The 17,158-nt window shown below is 47.8% G+C and overlaps 1 non-coding gene across 1 annotated transcript; it reads right to left on the bottom strand.

Moving 5' to 3' along the window:
- Positions 1-8,091: 8,091 nt before the first annotated feature.
- Positions 8,092-8,274, bottom strand: LOC126019563 (U2 spliceosomal RNA). Its single transcript, XR_007499213.1, has one exon. It is a non-coding gene; the product is annotated as a U2 spliceosomal RNA (small nuclear RNA).
- Between the last annotated feature and the right edge of the window lie 8,884 nt (positions 8,275-17,158).

The raw sequence follows: 17,158 nt of genomic DNA, 5'->3' as shown, positions 1-17,158 counted from the left end.
GTTATTTCTTTATAAGACCCAAACAGAAACAGTGAGAAATAGAAACAAAATCCTGAGTTCATTAAGTCATTCATGATCATATTATTAGTTAACAATCTACTAATTTGGGCCCGGAGAGATAGCACAGTGGCGTTTGCCTTGCAAGCAGCCGATCCAGGACCAAAGGTGGTTGGTTTGAATCCCGGTATCCCATATGGTCCCCCGTGCCTGCCAGGAGCTATTTCTGAGCAGACAGCCAGGAGTAACCCCTGAGCACTGCCAGGTGTGGCCCAAAAACCAAAACAAAAAAAAAACCAAAACAAAAAAACAATCTACTAATTTCTAGTAAGATGAGGTTGTTTTTTTGTTTTGTTTTGTTATGTTGTTTTGGGTTTTTGGGGTCACACCCAGCAGCGCTCAGGGGTTATTCCTGGCTCTAGGCTCAGAAATTGCTCCTGGCAAGCTCAGGGGACCATATGGGATGCTGGGATTCAAACCACCATCCTTCTGCATGCAAGGCAAACGCCTTACTTCCATGCTATCTCTGGCCCCCGGTTTGTTCGTTTTTTTTTTTGTTTTTTTTTTGTTTTTTTTTTTGTTTTTGGGCCACACCCGGCGGTGCTTAGGGGTTACTCCTGGCTGTCTGCTCAGAAATAGCTCCTGGCAGGCACGGGGGACCATGTGGGACACCGGGATTTGAACCAACCACCTTTGGTCCTGGATCGGCTGCTTGCAAGGCAAACGCCGCTGTGCTATCTCTCCGGGCCCATGTTCGTTTTTTTTTTTTTTTTTTAACACATCATCTTTTCATCACCATTATCAAGGCAGGACTCTCCATTCTGAACAATCATTATAAAGTCTAGTCTATCCATGTGCTTAGAAAAAACAGATTTAAAAACTATGTATTCTCATTGTCTGCAAGGAAGTTTACCAAGGAAGTTGATGAATGTGGGGGAGAAAGATCACCTGAAAATACATCCAAATTTCAGAAGCAAGCTTTTAATAATCTTTGACAGTCAAAGATAACCATGATTTATACATAAATGGCTTTTACAACAAGCTGGAATTTCTGAAACTTAATGGTTAAAGAATAAAATGAATGGTGAAGGAGCAAAAAACTTCGGTCAAGAATAGATCAACACATGAAAGATATACAAAAGCTTGGAATTCATTAAACTTGTATAAAAGTGGGCCGGAGAGATAGCATGGAGGTAAGGCGTTTGCCTTTCATGCAGGAGGTCATCAGTTCGAATCCCGGCGCCCCATATGGTCCCCCATGCTGGCCAGGAGCAATTTCTGAGCCTGGAGCCAGGAATAACCCCTGAGCACTGCCGGGTGTGACCCAAAAACCAAAAAAAAAAAAAAAAAAAAAAAAAAAAACTTGTATAAAAGTACAAGTGGTAAAGTGTTAAAGCAGCGAAAAGAAAACTTCTTGATTACGTGCTAGAAAAGACTTTCTTCTTCTTTTCCCCATGTTCCATTCATACTTTACATCCATTAAATTGATACCCAGACTTTGCCCTTGAGGGGGAGAGGGGCTGGGTTTCTCACTGGCGATTTTCAGAGGTTACTCCTGGTTCTGTGCTCAGGAATTGCTCCTGGTGGTGCACAGGGTGCCATCTGGGGTGCCAGGGATTGAAGCAAGGGGTTGGCCACCTGCAGGGCAAGCACCCTACCGCTGTATTATCACTCCAGCCCCAGACTTTGTCTTCTTAATTAGTTTAGTAACTAAGGTTTATATACCTGAATATTCATATAAATACCTGTAGACAAGTTTTAGCAAGTCTTAAAATCCATAATAATCCACCATTATGAATCAAAGGAAAAGGCAACTAAGCAGATAAAAAATATGTTTATTTTTGTCCTGAGATAGTACGGTGGTAAGTAAGGACACATGCTCGGGGCTCGGGCCACAGGAAAAGGAGCTTCCAAGAGACGCCCAGAAGCCCGAAGGAAGTGGGAGAGGCAGGGTCCTCGATGAGAGCCGGGGTCCGCTCCTCCAGGATGACCCAGAGCTGTGCTCCCCTGCCCGGGACCTGTGGCTGTGGCAGACACCCAGGAGTCAATAGGGGCAAGGAGGATTCCCGACGGGTCCTCTTGTCCAGAGATGCTACTGAGCTTTTTTATCGGCTGGCGATTCCTGGGCGGCGTCTCCCTCACTTCGGCCTGCGTGGAGTTGCCCATATGAGAAGTGGCCTGTAAGAGTCCACGAGTCAAGATATCAGTTCACAAAATACAGCAGTGAGATGGGGGGCTGGAGGGACCATGGGACAGAGGGAAGGATGCTTGTATATAGCCAACCCGGGTTTAAAACCCCCCCCCCCCCCCGAATCCTCCACAAGCATCACCAAGAGTTAATTCCTGATGTAGAGCCAGGAGTTAGCCCTGAGCATCACCAGATGCAGCCCCAAAACAAAACACAAAATATAGGGGCTGGAGTGATAGCACAGCAGTAGGGCATTTGCCTTGCATGCAGAAGACCTGGGACAGACCCAGATTCAATTCTCGGCATGCCACATGGTCCCCAGAGCCTGCCAGGGGCAACTTCTGAGCACAGAGCCAAGAGTAACCTCTGAGCACTGCCAGGTATGCCCCCCAAAATACACACACAATATATATATATATATATATATATATATATATATATATATATATATATAGCACAACAGCAAGAAAAAGTCCCTCTGAAATCAATTTTATCTCCTTCACTGGCATAGCACAAAGGAAAAATACAAAGAAACCAAAAACACAGTGGTTTAGGGGGGTTTGGGGAAGAGACATACAGGCTTCAGTTGAACCTCTGCTTGTTATTGTGGGGAGTGGAAGGGACAAGTCCTCACCCCCACTTAGTTAGCCACCAAATTCCAGCCCAAATGACTTCGCCCTCAGCATCTAACGGTCTGCACCCCTGGTCTGTACATCACATCTATTCCATGGCTTTCTGGGAAGATTTTAGATGACGAGGTTGCCACCCATTGAAAGGATAAAGGACAGAAAACGTTATTATCTTTCAAGGGTCTTGATTTTCCATGGAGCTTATTACTCACAAAATGGAGAATATAATTAAATTAATATCACTAAATAAATATTAAATTAATATCATTAAATATAAATTTTCTGTGAGAAATGCATTAGTCTGAATTGGAAAATGTCTCCATCTTTTTCTGAGAGAGGGCATTAGGGCAGTTTTTAAGGCACTGGGACAACATATAAAGATGTAAGAATGACTAACAGGGCCAGAGAGATAGCCTGGAGATAAGGCGTCTGCCTTGCGTCCAGAAGGACATGGTTCGAATCCTGGCATCCCATATGGTCTCCGTGCCTGCCAGGAGTGATTTCTGAGCATAGAGCGAGGAGTGACCCCTGAATGCTGCCAGGTGTTACCCCCCCAAAAAAAAAAAGAATGACTAACAGCAATTTTGGTCCCCAGTATCCCATATGGTCCCTTGAGCGCTGCCAGGGATTATCTGTGAGTGCAGAGCCAGGAGAAAGCTCTGAGCACCGTTGGGTGTGGCCCCAAAACAAATTAAAAAATAAATAAAGAAAAGAGGAAACAGGAAAGTGTCTTAACACCACTGGGCTTGTCATATGTGCATCTAATAAAAACAGGGATCCCAGCACCATGCTGGGGAGCGGGGCCAGGCCCAGAGAGGCATGGCCACACTTTTAATTGTACCCCAGGGATGAGGTCCAAGGAAGTGGGTGCTAGAGAAGCGTGATGAAACAAGAAGGGCTCGGCCTCTACTTTCAGGGGAAAGCTCTCAGGATGTCAGGGAGCTGCTTACCTTGAGGTACTTGAGGTGTGGCAGGTCTTCTCCTTGGAAAATTTTAATATATGCCTTTAAATAAAGACAGAAAAATGTCACTCTGCTTTGTTCCACCAGATTAAATCTAGAAACCTTCAACTTCCCAAGACTGAGATCTGCGCTTCCCACTGTGAGTACCAGCCTCTCACCTCTGGACGCCCCTTGTGTGGCTGGAGGTTTTAGTTTTTGGGGCCACACTTGGCAATGCTCAGGATTTATGTCTGGCTCTGCACGCAGGGACTACTAACTACCAGCAGTGGTTGAGAGGATCATACATGCAAGTCGACCCTCCTGGCTTGACTATCACTCTGGCCCCTACATTTTCTTTTCTTTTTTCTGTTTTTGGTTTTTGGGTCACACCTGGCAACGCTCAGGGGTTACTCCTGACTCTGTGCTCAGAAACTGTTCCGGGCAGGCACGGGGTACCATATGGGATGCCGGGATTGGAACCACCATCCATCTTGGATCGGCTGCTTGCAGGCAAGCGCCCTACCGCTGTGCTATCTCTCAGTCCTCTGTATTTCTTTTTTTAAGTGTGACCTTAATTAGTTGTCTTACTGTTTATCCTGAAAAAATAGTCTACCAATTAGCTTGATTTATTTTTTGGGTCATACCAGGCAGCGCTCAGCGGTTGTTACTCCTGGATCTACGCTCAGAAATTGCTCCTGGAAGGCTCAGAGGACCATATGGGATGTAGGGATTCGAACCACCGTCCTTCTGCACGAAAGGCGAACACCTTACTTCCATGCTATCTCTCTAGCCCCATCTTGATTTATTTTTTAAAGGGAAGGGTCACTTACTATTTGCTCAACTAAAGAAGGTAGAATTTGGGGAGGGTGAGGAAAAAAAAAGAAGAAGAAACAAAGGGGCCTGAGAGATAGCAAGGAAGTAAGGCGTTTGCCTTGCATGCAGAAAGTTGGTGGTTCAAATCCCAGCATCCCCTATGGTCCCCCCCCCCCCCCCCCCCCCCCCCCGCCTGCCAGGAGTGGTTTCTGAGCACAGAGCCAGGAATAATCCAAAAAACAACAACAAGAAAAAAATTTGGGGAGAGTGGACGACACTGAATGATTGTTCTCTTTCTGACAAGTTGGTGTTAGGTCAAATAAAAGAAATTTGGGAAGCTCTGATCTAGATCCGTACCCAGGAAATTAGCAAAACCACAGCACACAGGGGTGCATGCTAGCGCTTTCTAATAAACTTAGAACATTCTCAAGCAGCACAAGCCGAGCAGCTAGATCGCCAGCCCCATGCACACTGGCCTCAGATGCCCCTGGGCAGAAAGAGTTTCACTCCTTGTGTTGGCCAAAACACACTTAGGTGCCTGCTCCTTTCTACTCATGGCACTGCCTAACCACCTTTCTGTCTGTCCACCACTTTCTGTCTGTCCACACCATCTTCCTCCAGGAGGCAGTTTTCTTTAGGCATTGAACAACGCCTATGAGTGTGCAAAATAGAAAAAAAGACAAATAAAAACAAACACAAGAAACAGCCTTTCGGTTCTGAGCCAACACTGCCCCCTACTGGCCTACTCGGGGAAGAGCATTGAAGTCTGGGGAGAAAAAAACCACTTCTTACCTCTCCCCTAAAACTTCTACTCTTCTTCTGGAGCCCATTTGTGGGCTTCAACCAGCAGTGTTCAAGGACCACATCCAGCTCGTTGCTGGGGTAGCTCTCAGTGGTTGGGGGGGCACATTCCACACGGCTGCATTCATGTCGGCTTGTGAAACTTAGAACCGGGATCATTTTCTCCGACCTCAGAGATTCCAACAGCAGCAAAGAATATTTACCTTGAAATACTCTAAGAGGCCCCTGCAGGTGACTTTGGAGCCATTGATCTCCTTTTCTATGATGTTGGCCGGGTTCAATATGAATAGTATCAGCATCTGCAATTGCTCTTTGAAGTCGCTGGAAACATCTGTTCACGAGACAATGAACATAAAAACAGTGAGTCCAGGGAGGACAAGGTGCCATCTACTCATGAGGGGTCCCAGCCTGTGTCTTCAGGGGGGCTCCCGGTGCAGGACAGGGATCTCAGCCCTGAGCATCTTCACTGATGTCTTTCCTCCTGCAAATCTTTCTAGTCCGGAATCCGAATACACACCATCTCCTTGCACTGGCTTTCATGCTGGGATACCATGGGCCTTGTGAAGGGCCCACTACCCTTTCTTGGCAGTGATCAAAGCGCACTTAATGCAGTTCTGGGGAACAAACCAGGGGCAGTTTTCAAAATTAACTCCTTAACTGAACTACACACTAGACCCTGGAAGGAGGCTAGAATGATCCCAGGTCACGGGGGACCCCATCCTCAAAGGAGCAGACACGGCTTCTCTGGGGAAATGGATATACATGATATGACTCAAGAGTAGGACAGAGACCTCTTCTCCCTCCCCTGAACATTTTGCAACTTCCAGCCTCTAGAACTGGGAGAAACCACCCAACATTATTTAAACGCTGCACAGCCTGTGGCACACTGTGCTGGCATGCTGGGCATCTTGAGACAGTGGCAAACACAGCTGGGCCTCTCAGAATGGCAGCAATTGTTTTCCCTTCCCTGGGAAGTTGAGAATCTCCAGCAAACTCATAAATAAACATATGTAGTTTAGGCACGTGTAAATTGTGAGACGCCAGGACTGAACCTGTTAAACGACTCGAGGCCTCAGTAAATAAGGAACAATAATCAGACAATGGAACCAAGAGAGTTGGCTCTGATTTCTCTAAGCTACCATCAGCCAGAAACATCGAAGCTACTATGAAACTACCTGACAGCAAAACATGACCCAGCGTTTGGTTTTTCCTGGAACTGCAAATGAGACCAAACCAACAGCCATGCTGTCCATTGTGTGACCTTTCAAGGCACTCTTCTTTTTCCTTTATTTTTTGATGGGGGGTGGGTTGGGTCATACCCAGTGACACTCAGTGGTTACTCTTGGCTCTGAGCTCAGAAATCACTCCTGGCAGGCTCAGGGGACCACATGGATGCTGGGAATCGAACCCAGGTTCATGCCAGGTTGTTAGCGTGCAAGGCAAACGTTCTACTGCTTATCTATCACTCCAGCTCCTCTGGATGCACTTCTGCTTGGGGGTAGCTGACCAATACTTCATCCTCCTTTACTCACTACTTTTGTCTCTAACTCGCCCATGGTGCAGGAGGTCACCCCTGAACAGGGCTAGGGGTTATTCAGTGCAGGAATCAAACCCAGGTCCCCGTGAATGTCAGGTCCCTACTCCAGCCCTTTAACTCTCTCTAGCCTCTATTTAGCATTTTCATTATTTTGGGGGGAGGGGAAGCACCACCCAGCTATGCTCAGGGGTTACTCCTGACTCTGCATTAGAAAATGATTCCTGGCGGTGCTTGGAAGACCATATGGGATGCAGGGAATTGAACCCAGGTTGGCCATGTGCAAGGCAAAGGCCATCCCAGCTAGTACTATTACTGCAGCTCCATTAAAACTTCCAACTCTTAAAAGCCAATGGCCTAATCTTAGATTACTAATGGATATGGCCCCATTCCAAATGAAAAAACTAACTCTGATGGTCAGAGTGGGCCCTTCTAAGAAAGTACGGCGCCTTGCACTCAGCAGACCAGAGTTTGATCCCTGGCACCACATATGGCCCCCTGAGCACTGCCAGGAATTAGCCTTGAACACAGAACTAAGAGTATGCCCTGAGCACCGTGGTTTAACAAATATATATATATTGGATTTATAATTGACATTTCCTGGTCACTAACTGCAGAGGTCAAGGCATGTTTATACTATAATAATTACCTGGGGACAGAGTACAGCAGGGAGGGTGCACACCTAGCAAGCGTCCAGCACAGGTGGGATTCCCAGAACTTAGGGGTACCCTAAACATTCCTCAGGTGCAGTCCTGGAGGTCTCCAATGCCACTAGATCCAACCCTACAGGTCACCAATGCCCGGGTCCCCTGAGCACCACTGGGCTTGAGCACCACCACCGCTTTGGGCTTTTGCGCCAAAGTGCTGGACTGATGAGCCAGGGATCGCAGTGGGGCCTGCACACCTTTCTGAGTACTTTCTTGAGCACTACATGGGAGAACAAAAAGACCTAAAGAAACCTCATCAGGGCTGGAGAGAGAGCACAGGGGTAAGACACTCCCTGACATGCAGCCAACCCAGTTGGAGTGGCAACACCAGGTTCGCTCCTGAGCAGTCATGAAGAGCCCTTGGTTGCTTGCTGCTGGGAATGGCCCAAACCCCACAACGACAGCGCCTGTAACACACCTTTCAGCTTCCCATCGAAGTCGGGGCTGGTGGCCACCTGCAGGCCTGGATGTGGCAGCAGGAAGCAGGTGACACTGGAGAAACACTAGCTCTGAATTTCTTGGTGTTGATGCTCTTTGACCTGCCAAGGAAGGAAGAGCAGAAAGTTGCCAAAGGGCTTTTGTTTTCTCAAATAGCGTCCACCGACATTGGACAAAGGTTAAAGACCTCCTACACTTGATCTTAGCCAAAAGGCTGAGAAGTGATAGTTAAAGACCTCCTAATGCTAAGGGATAAGTGGCTTAAGTTTGGCCTCAATTCTAGTGAGAGAACTCAGAACCTGACAAGCAGTTAATGCTTAAGCCCGTCTGGCCAGGACCTGGCTCCTCCAGTGGTTCAGGAACAGGCACTAAAGAGTTTTGGAGGTTTGCATTGTCTTTGGGTGGGCAAGGGAAAGTGTGAGCATGAAGGAGAAGCTCAGCAGCCACTGACAAAGGAATCTTCTGTCTCAGATTTGGAGAACAGGCTAAGTCTATTTATTTCCAGCCCAAAATAAATAATATTGATAAGGAACCACAGAAATGAAGTTCGGAACATGGACATGCATGAGTCACACAGAAAACCTGGTCTAAAATAGGGATTGGGAATGACAATCAAACCCTGAGCTTTTACCCAGAGCTGTTCTCTAGGAGCCAATGAAAGAATTCAAGTTCTGGGGCTAAAGCAATAGCACAGCGATAGGGCATTTGCCTTGCACAAGAAAAACCGGGATAGGCCCAGGTGTGATCCCTGGGATACCAAATGGTCCCCCAAGCCTGCCAGGAGCGATTTTTAAGCACAGAGCTAGAATAACCCTTGAGCACCACCTTATGTGGCACACACACGCGCGCGCGCGCGCACACACACACACACACACACACACACACACACACACACACACACCACAGAGTATTAAGAGAGTGGGCCTGGAGAAGATAGCTCAGTGATGTTTGCCTTGCAATCAGCCGATCCAGGACTAAGGTGGTTGGTTTGAATCCCATTGTCCCATATGGTCCCCCGTGCCTGCCAGGAGCTATTTCTGAGTAGACAGCCAGGAGTAACCCCTGAGCACCGCCGGGTGTGGCCCCCCCCCCCCCCAAAAAAAAAAGATAGTACTGCAGGTAGGGTGTTCTCTTCGCATGTGGCCAATCCCGGTTCTGTTCAGGCACTGCATATTGGCCCCCCAAGCCCACCAGGAGTGATCCCTGGGAGCACAGTCAGTACTAAGTCTTGAGCACTGCTGGTGTGTTCCACAAGCCAAAATAAAAAGAACTCATGGGGCTGGAGAGATAGCATGGAGGCAGGGTGTTTGCCTCACATGCAGAAGGATGGTGGTTCGAATGCCGGCATCCCATATGGTCCCCGAGCCTGCCAGGAGCAATTTCTGAGCCTAGTAGAGCCAGGAGTAGCTCCTGAGCGCCGCTGGGTGTGACACACACACACACACACACACACACACACACACACACACACCACACATATTTTTGTTTTGTTTTGTTTTGTTTTTTTGATTTTTGGGCCACACTCAGCGATGCTCAGGGGTTACTCCTGGCTGTCTGCTCAGAAATAGCTCCTGGCAGGCACGGGGGACCATATGGGACACCGGGATTCGAACCAACCACCTTAGGTCCTGGATAGGCTGCTTGCAAGGCAAACACTGCTGTGCTATCTCTCCGGGCTCCGAACTCAGATTCTTTCATCTTACCCAGAATAATACTAAAGTGAAAACAGATAACACTGTATTGAACATATTACATTTCTATTATCCACTTACACAGATAACGATAAATTTAAAAATGTATTCCTCTATTTGGGGAGTTCCTCAGGTCATATTCCTACTTGCCTGTAGACATTTCTCCAAAAATGCCATCCCTCCCTGTAGTCCGTAGTTGTATTCATAAGGAAAAACTCCAATCTCGAACCAAAAACATCAGTGTCTTTTGAGGGGAACAAGAGAACATAACAGAGTTACATGAATGCATTTTCCAAAATAACTAAAGTGCTACTTTGCATAATGCCAGTTCCCTGAAAGGGGACAAGGAAGTGGGCTGAAACCATGTGTCTACTCTATAATACTGGGGCTGGCGCGATAGCACAGCGGGTAGGGCATTTACCTTCCATGCTGCTGACCCGGGAAGGACCTGGGTTAGATTCCCAGGATCCCATATGGTCCCCCAAACCTGTCAGGAACGATTTCTGAGTGCAGAGCCAGGAGTAACCCCTGAGCACAGTCAAGTTTGCCCCCCAAAAAACATTATATAATGTCTTGGAAATTTCATAAATACAACAAGGATAAGAATAAGCTAATATGAGGCCAGAGCAATAGTCCAGTGGGTAGAGTACTGGCCTGCTCACAGCTAACCTGAGATCAATCCCCAGTACCCCATATGGTTCCCCCAAGAACTGCCAGGAGTAATTACTAAGTGCAGAGCCAGGAAAAACCTCTGAGTATCACGAGGTGTGCCCCCACCAAATAACAGCAACTCCAAGAAAAGTTCAATATAAAGTCAATTTATCTATCTGTTCTTTTTGTTCCATGGCCTACTGGGAACCAAAAGAGATTGAGAACTTGTTAACTTCAAAGTTTTGTCCTAAAAGTAGGTCTTCAGACAAGGGAAAAGGAGAAAACAATACAGCATAGCTGTAGGTAGCCTAAGATCTGGTGTGGGTTCTGGAGTGTCTGGGACAGTTACCAGGTCTAAAACATTTGACATGCGTTTTACCACTGAACCATGCACCATAGGTACTGTTACTGTTATAAAGGAAAAGACAGGTCAGAGCAAAGGGCAGGAGGCAAGGGACTGCCTTGCACACACCCTCCCAGGGTTCGATCCCCAGCATCCCATCTGGTCCCTAAGCTCTGCCTGAGCATGGGGCTAGGAATAAACCCTGACCACTACTGGTTATAACTCAAACTAAAAATATCTTTCATTAAAAAAGAAATTAAATGGCAATAAACTTTACTTTCCTCTACCCTTGCCAAGGTTACGGTGCATTCTCATCCACATGAGACAGTTAGCTAAAGCCTTTTTCCATAAAAGGCCAGAGAGCAAATGCTGAAACAGGCAGCAGCGCAGCTGTTGGGGGTGGGGGGCTGCCTTCCCATGAAACTCCCTCGATGGGGCATCATTTCAGCTCATTTACATCATGAGCTATTACACCTCTTGGCCTGTATTTTGGTTTATTTGATTCAATCATTTAGAAATAAAAATCTGAGTCACTAGTCAGATGAAAACAGGCCACAGGGAGCCAGGAAGATGGTTTCAAACGCTGGAGCATATGTGGGCCCTGAGTTCCATCTCTGGCATTGCATGGTCCCCCTGAGCTCTGCTAGCTAGGGAATATGGGGGTGGGGGGGGAGAGCAGCAGGGGGTTTGGGAAAAGGAGGAGAGATGGGACGGGGAGGAGGAAGGGGGAAAGGGGTGAGGAGGGAAGGGAGAAAAGCCAGCTAAATAGACTTGGCCCAAGCAGTATAGTCCACTGATGGCTTAAAACTAAAATATAAAAACATGAATTTCACTTCTTCTACCTGGAAAGGCTGCTGGGAAATGTCATCCATTGCCAGTCGACCATATTCTGTGAAGAGCTTGAAAAAAGAAGAGAGACGGTTGGTTCATTAGGCCAAAGGACAAGTGACCACAGCTACTCTTTAGCAGACTTTCACTGACTCGAGCAGAATCTTCCTGGGGAGAGAGCCACGCTTCCCCATCCTGAAAGCCTGCCAAGCGTCACCCCAAGTTAATTTTGGCGACTTGTCTCTCACAGCCTTCATCCAGCTCACGAGCCAACCGAGACTGTGGCCCCTCCAGGGGGAAGCCTGCAAACTGAGTTTCTGGAGGTCTCTTTGCAAACTCATGTGGGCACAGCAGAGACCAGAGACTCGCGGTGGCCGTCGTTATAACTAAGGGGAGATGGATCAGCTCCGACTCTGCTCCAGCCCCAAAGCCCGTCCAGTCCAGACAGTGCGATCTGGCCACACTGGCTTTCCTGGCCGCCCATTGCTGGGCACCCTGCAGCCTTGGCATCTTGTCTTCCCGCCTCTGCCACTCTTGCCCACAAGTTCCCACAGTGCTTAAGTTCTTGGCTCAAACCGTCCCTTCGCCATGACGCTTTCCCCGTCATCCTCCAAAAGCATTACAGCTTCGCACAGTTTCCCACTGTCTCTCTTTTGTTCTCCCTAACACATGTCCTTGTTATCTAGATCTTCACTGATAAATACCTTCACTATGGAGCTTGGAGCCCAAGTACGAAAAGACAGGAATCTCTGGACCATCACAACTGCACAGAGAACAGGGGGGTTTACACCAAATAGCTGAACCCAAAAATTCTTCAAATCTAGGGTATACACACAGAGTTCCCTGCTTCTTTAGAAGCCTCACTCAGTTTATACCAAGAGGAAGCTTTCAAGTGATAAACAGTGGTTGGGCATGTGCCTTGCATGTGGCAACCTGGGATGGACCTGGGTTCTATTCCCAGCATCCTATCGGGTTCCCTGACACTGCCAGAAGTAACCCCCGAGCGCCAAAAACCAAAAAAAAAAAACCAAAAACCAAAAACCAAAAACCAAAAAACAACAACAAAAACCCAAAACAAAAAACCAAAAATACAAGTGATAAACAGAAGCAGGGCTGATAGCACAGCTGGGGGACACTTGTCCTGCATGTGGCTAAGCCAAGTTCGACACCCCCCACCCCACTCCAAGCATAATCAGGAGTGATACCTGAGCAGTCAGCACTGAGCACCACCAGGTGTGGCCCAAAAACAGTTGGGCCAGGCAATCAGAGAGATAACACAGTAGGCCAAATGCTTGACCTGCAAACTGCCAACCCAGATTTGATCCCAGCATCCTAGATTATCTCCCCCAACCCTACCAAGAGTAATTCTGAGCACAGAGTTGAGGGTAAGCAATGAGGACCACTGGGTGTGGCCAAAAATATCCCAAAAGCCTCAGAAGTGCCTGTCAGCCTAAAGGCAGGCTGGTACTCACCTCTGGCTCCAATCCTCTTTTCTCATTCCCACAGAAAATTCGGTTTAGAGAGAACAAATCTCAAAACATTTCAAATTGCACTGCTGCTAGACCCTTACCTTTCTGGAAAAGGGGTCCCTACTTCACAGTTAATGCTTCTGTGTGCAGTGCCACTCCTGAGCTCATTTCCCAATGACCAATGACCTTCTGCATGAAAGACCTGACCTCCATGCTATCTCTACCCTGTAGATGATCTTAAGGCAGAATGCTTTGTGGGTAGGGATACCCTGATTTTAGGCAAAACCTTTTTTTTATATTTTCCAACTTTTGCTGCACCTATGCAAGATATTATTAACTATTATCTTTATCTTTAGAAGCATCCCACCCTGTATGAATTATTTCCTGCTTCTGTGTTTGCCTTCCAGACCCCTATCTCTCCAGGTCCTAATTTTGGAGCCTGGGGCTCTGATGATAAGTTCCATCAGTCAACCCCATCAAGGGCAGTATTGCAACAGATAAGAACTTATTTGCATATGTATTATTTTCCCATTTTAATGTGCCTATGCAAAAGAGAAACAATGCCACAAGATATTGTTGGTGTATCTGGGGGCCAAGGGATCAGTTTCCACATTCATCATATAACTTGGTTCAAACATGAATTCTACAGAGAGATACTCTTCTACCAGTATTGCTTATAAAACAGGTCTCAAAGGGGAAAGAGCAAACAAACAATCAAATAAAAAAAACCAGTGGGCAAAGTTGTCACTATATAAGAGGATTAATCTGCTTCATAAAGAGCAAAAAGCGCATGGAGCCATGTCGTCCCCATGTTGCCTGCTGAAGCTTCCGACTCCCCAAGAGGTTTTTGCATCCTAATTGCTGGAAACTGGAAGCTCCCCTGTCCCTCCTCACCTCCTGCAGGAATGGGGACCCAGAGTAGGCGGCCAGGGATAACCCTGGGGAGGAAGGAGAGAGAAGGCTGTGGAGGGCAGCCAAGGCTGCTGAGCCTGACAGCAGGACGTTCATTCATAATGGGACCATCAGTCCACGTGGAGTCCTTCTGTGTATCTATGGGGGGTGAAGGTCCCCGAGACCTGCTTCTTAAACACACATGCCCCAAGAATGACCTGTAAGATGCGGGAGCCAAGGCACAAGAGGCTGAATAGGAAAACAGCCGCACAGGGTCACATGATGGGGTGCCCCAGGCCACATGACCCAGACCCACCTTCCAGGGAATCCCTATCGAGGATCTCTTCCCATGCCATGGTGCTGGAGGAGAGGGGTTGGTTCAGCTCTTGCCAAGGCCATCCCAGGCATTGCCTGCTGCTGTTGGCACCCAGAAGGGAGGGTGCTTTTCCCAGTGCAGCGAGAGGGAGGCCCGGACAGACACTTACTGTGGTCTCCTTTAAACTGTTCCTTGCCAAAACCCACTTGTTGGGACCCTGAGCACTTTGGTGCTGGGATTAACCTGGGGCTGCACCCAGGTGTTGGTTTTGCCATGGACTTCAGGGCTGCACCCCACCATTCTGGGGACCAGATGGTGCCTGGGTCATGTGCGTGCTACTCCTGTTTCCTACGTGCCAACTTGGCTGGTCAGTCTCAGATGATACTTGACTCTATTCATCTTATCCAGCTATAAGGTTCTTTTTTGTTTTGTTTTGGACAGTCATTACAGCCACAATAAATATGCCTGTATATGGAGTGAAGAGGTAACAAAGCATATGGGTTCTTGCCTTCAGAGTGGCAGACACACATTCTATCCACGGCACTCTAACTGGCCCCCGCACACAGCCCCACCAGGTGTGATTCCTGAGCACAGAGCCAGAAGTAAGCCCTGAGCACCATTGGCTGTGGTCAGCCCTAGTAATAGTCCCCATCTAAACAGAGTTGTTTAGGTTTTGGAGACATAGGCTGACATTTCTTTGGGATAAATGGGAGGAGAGGAAGGTGGGTGTGTGGTGATTTTATTCAATGGTCCTTCTGTGGCCAAGGACCTCTCTAGAGGTGGGCCAGGTGGCCCTCTACTGAGATGAGGGAACATGTGCAATTTAATGGTAGCAGGTGTGGGAAAGATGGGGAGGCCTGTCTGGGTTACTTGGTGGAGGAAATAGAGGGAGAGAATTGGGGGCTTAAGGAAAGAGCAGGAAAGAGTAATGGGCAGAAAAGGAACAATCTTAGAGATCAAGGGATCTGAGATAAGGAGGAAGAGAGAAGAGCAGGGTGCTCTGCAATAGAATCGTGCAAAAGAATAATGCCTTGGGCCCGGAGAGATAGCACAGCGGTGTTTGCCTTGCAAGCAGCTGATCCAGGACCAAAGGTGGTTGGTTCGAATCCCGGTGTCCCATATGGTCCCCAGTGCCTGCCAGGAGCTATTTCTGAGCAGACAGCCAGGAGTAACCCCTGAGCAACGCCGGGTGTGGCCCCCAAAAAACAAAAAAACAAAACAAAAACAAAAAAAGAATAATGCCTTGATGTAATTTTTCAGGGGGGCTCAGGAAGATGCAGCATAGTGACAGGGACACAAGCTAGTGGGGATGTGTCAGGACCAGGAGCTGGAGACTGTCTCTTTGACTCTGTGTCCAGTGCCTTATGCCATCTTTTCTTTCTTTTTTTGTTTTTTGGATCACATCTGGCAGTGCTCAGAGGTTACTCCTGGCTCTCCGCTCAGAAATCACTCCTGGCAGGCTCAGGGGACCATATCGGATCCTAGTATATGAATTGCCATCCTTCTGCATGCAAGGCAAATGCCTTACCTCCATGCTATCTGTTCGGGCCCCAGCCATATGATCTCTTTAGACTGTTCCACCAACATCTGCCTCAGGGGCCCTTTGCATAGGCGTGAGGAGTCAGTGGGACTCTAGGTCAGTGAGGAGGGCCTGGCCCATGTGGGAAACCCAAATTCTACTCAGAACCAGGCAGCACCAAAGGAAGAAACATAAGGGTTTGGAGTGATTGCACAGTGGGAGGACATTTGCTTTCTCACAGCAAGCATGGGTTTGATCACTGGCATCCCACACAGTCCCAAGAACTATGTGATCACAGAGCGGAGAGTGAGGAGGAAACCTGAGCACCGCCATTGCAACTTCCAAACCAAACTAATGCAAACAGAAGCAAAGATAGTCAAGAAGAAGAAACAGATCCTGGGACTCCAACCTTTCATTCATGAAATCCCCAGGGTTGGCAGGATGATGTTCTTTATGTGCTGCATCCTTCCCACGGAGAGAAGGGCTATGGGAGGACTTCCTTGGAGTTAGTTTGAGTCTTTGGAGCAGTCCAGAGTTAACTACAGCGTCTTCTCTTGTGTCCCCACGGGAATAAATGTGGTCCACTTTGCATTGGCTAAGGATACTCGAGGAGTGGTACAGAAGGAGCTGCTGACCATGGTGATTCTGAGGTATGAATACAAGGTTGTAGCAAGTCAGCCCCTGAAGAGGTTGACTGATGGTGGGATGGAGGATGAGGCCTTTCTCTTCCAGCTCGGAGCACGCGTCTGCTACCCTGTCTAGCCGACGGTTCTGAGGTGAAATGGTGGGTAAACAGCTCGCAGACAGTCAGGCTCATGGAAATATTAGCTTTATTCGGTGCACAAGACTGAAGTCCAAAGACTCAGCTTCAGTTCCAGCCAAAAAAGCCCTGGCCTTCCACAGACTCTTGTTTTTATCCACCAGAATCAGGTACCACCCAATGGTGGGATCAGATACCAACCAATGGTGGAAGCAAAATCAGGTACTACCCTAGGGTGGGGGCAGAATGCGGGGTCACACCCTAGGGTAGGGCACAATCACCAATCAGTTTAGGGTGAGTAACATAGTAATCCCCTAAAATATTTACATACACAACACAAGGTCAATAACAAATATGATGAGACAAACCAGCCACTCTGTGCTGAGGAGATTGTTCAAAGGGCAGAGGCACAGGTGGGGAAGGAGATGCTCTATGATTTAAAAAAATATAATTGTGAGCACTTCACAACAGAGCTACACTATGAAGTTCCATTGTCTGACCAGGTGCATCCACATCCTGTGTCCCCATCCTCACTAAGGACCCAAGGAGAACAGAGTTGCTCTGGGAGGGCAGAGGGGCGCCCATCAGCGCAAACCTGAATGCCCACATCCAGGCCCAAGCACCTCCAGCTGAAGGGTACCC

The sequence above is a fragment of the Suncus etruscus genome, chromosome 9 (genome assembly GCF_024139225.1).
Source record: "Suncus etruscus isolate mSunEtr1 chromosome 9, mSunEtr1.pri.cur, whole genome shotgun sequence".
NCBI classification, from domain to species: Eukaryota; Metazoa; Chordata; class Mammalia; order Eulipotyphla; family Soricidae; genus Suncus; species Suncus etruscus.
The sequence above is the reverse complement of the archived record's forward strand: the minus strand, read 5'-3'. Positions and strand labels throughout refer to the sequence as shown.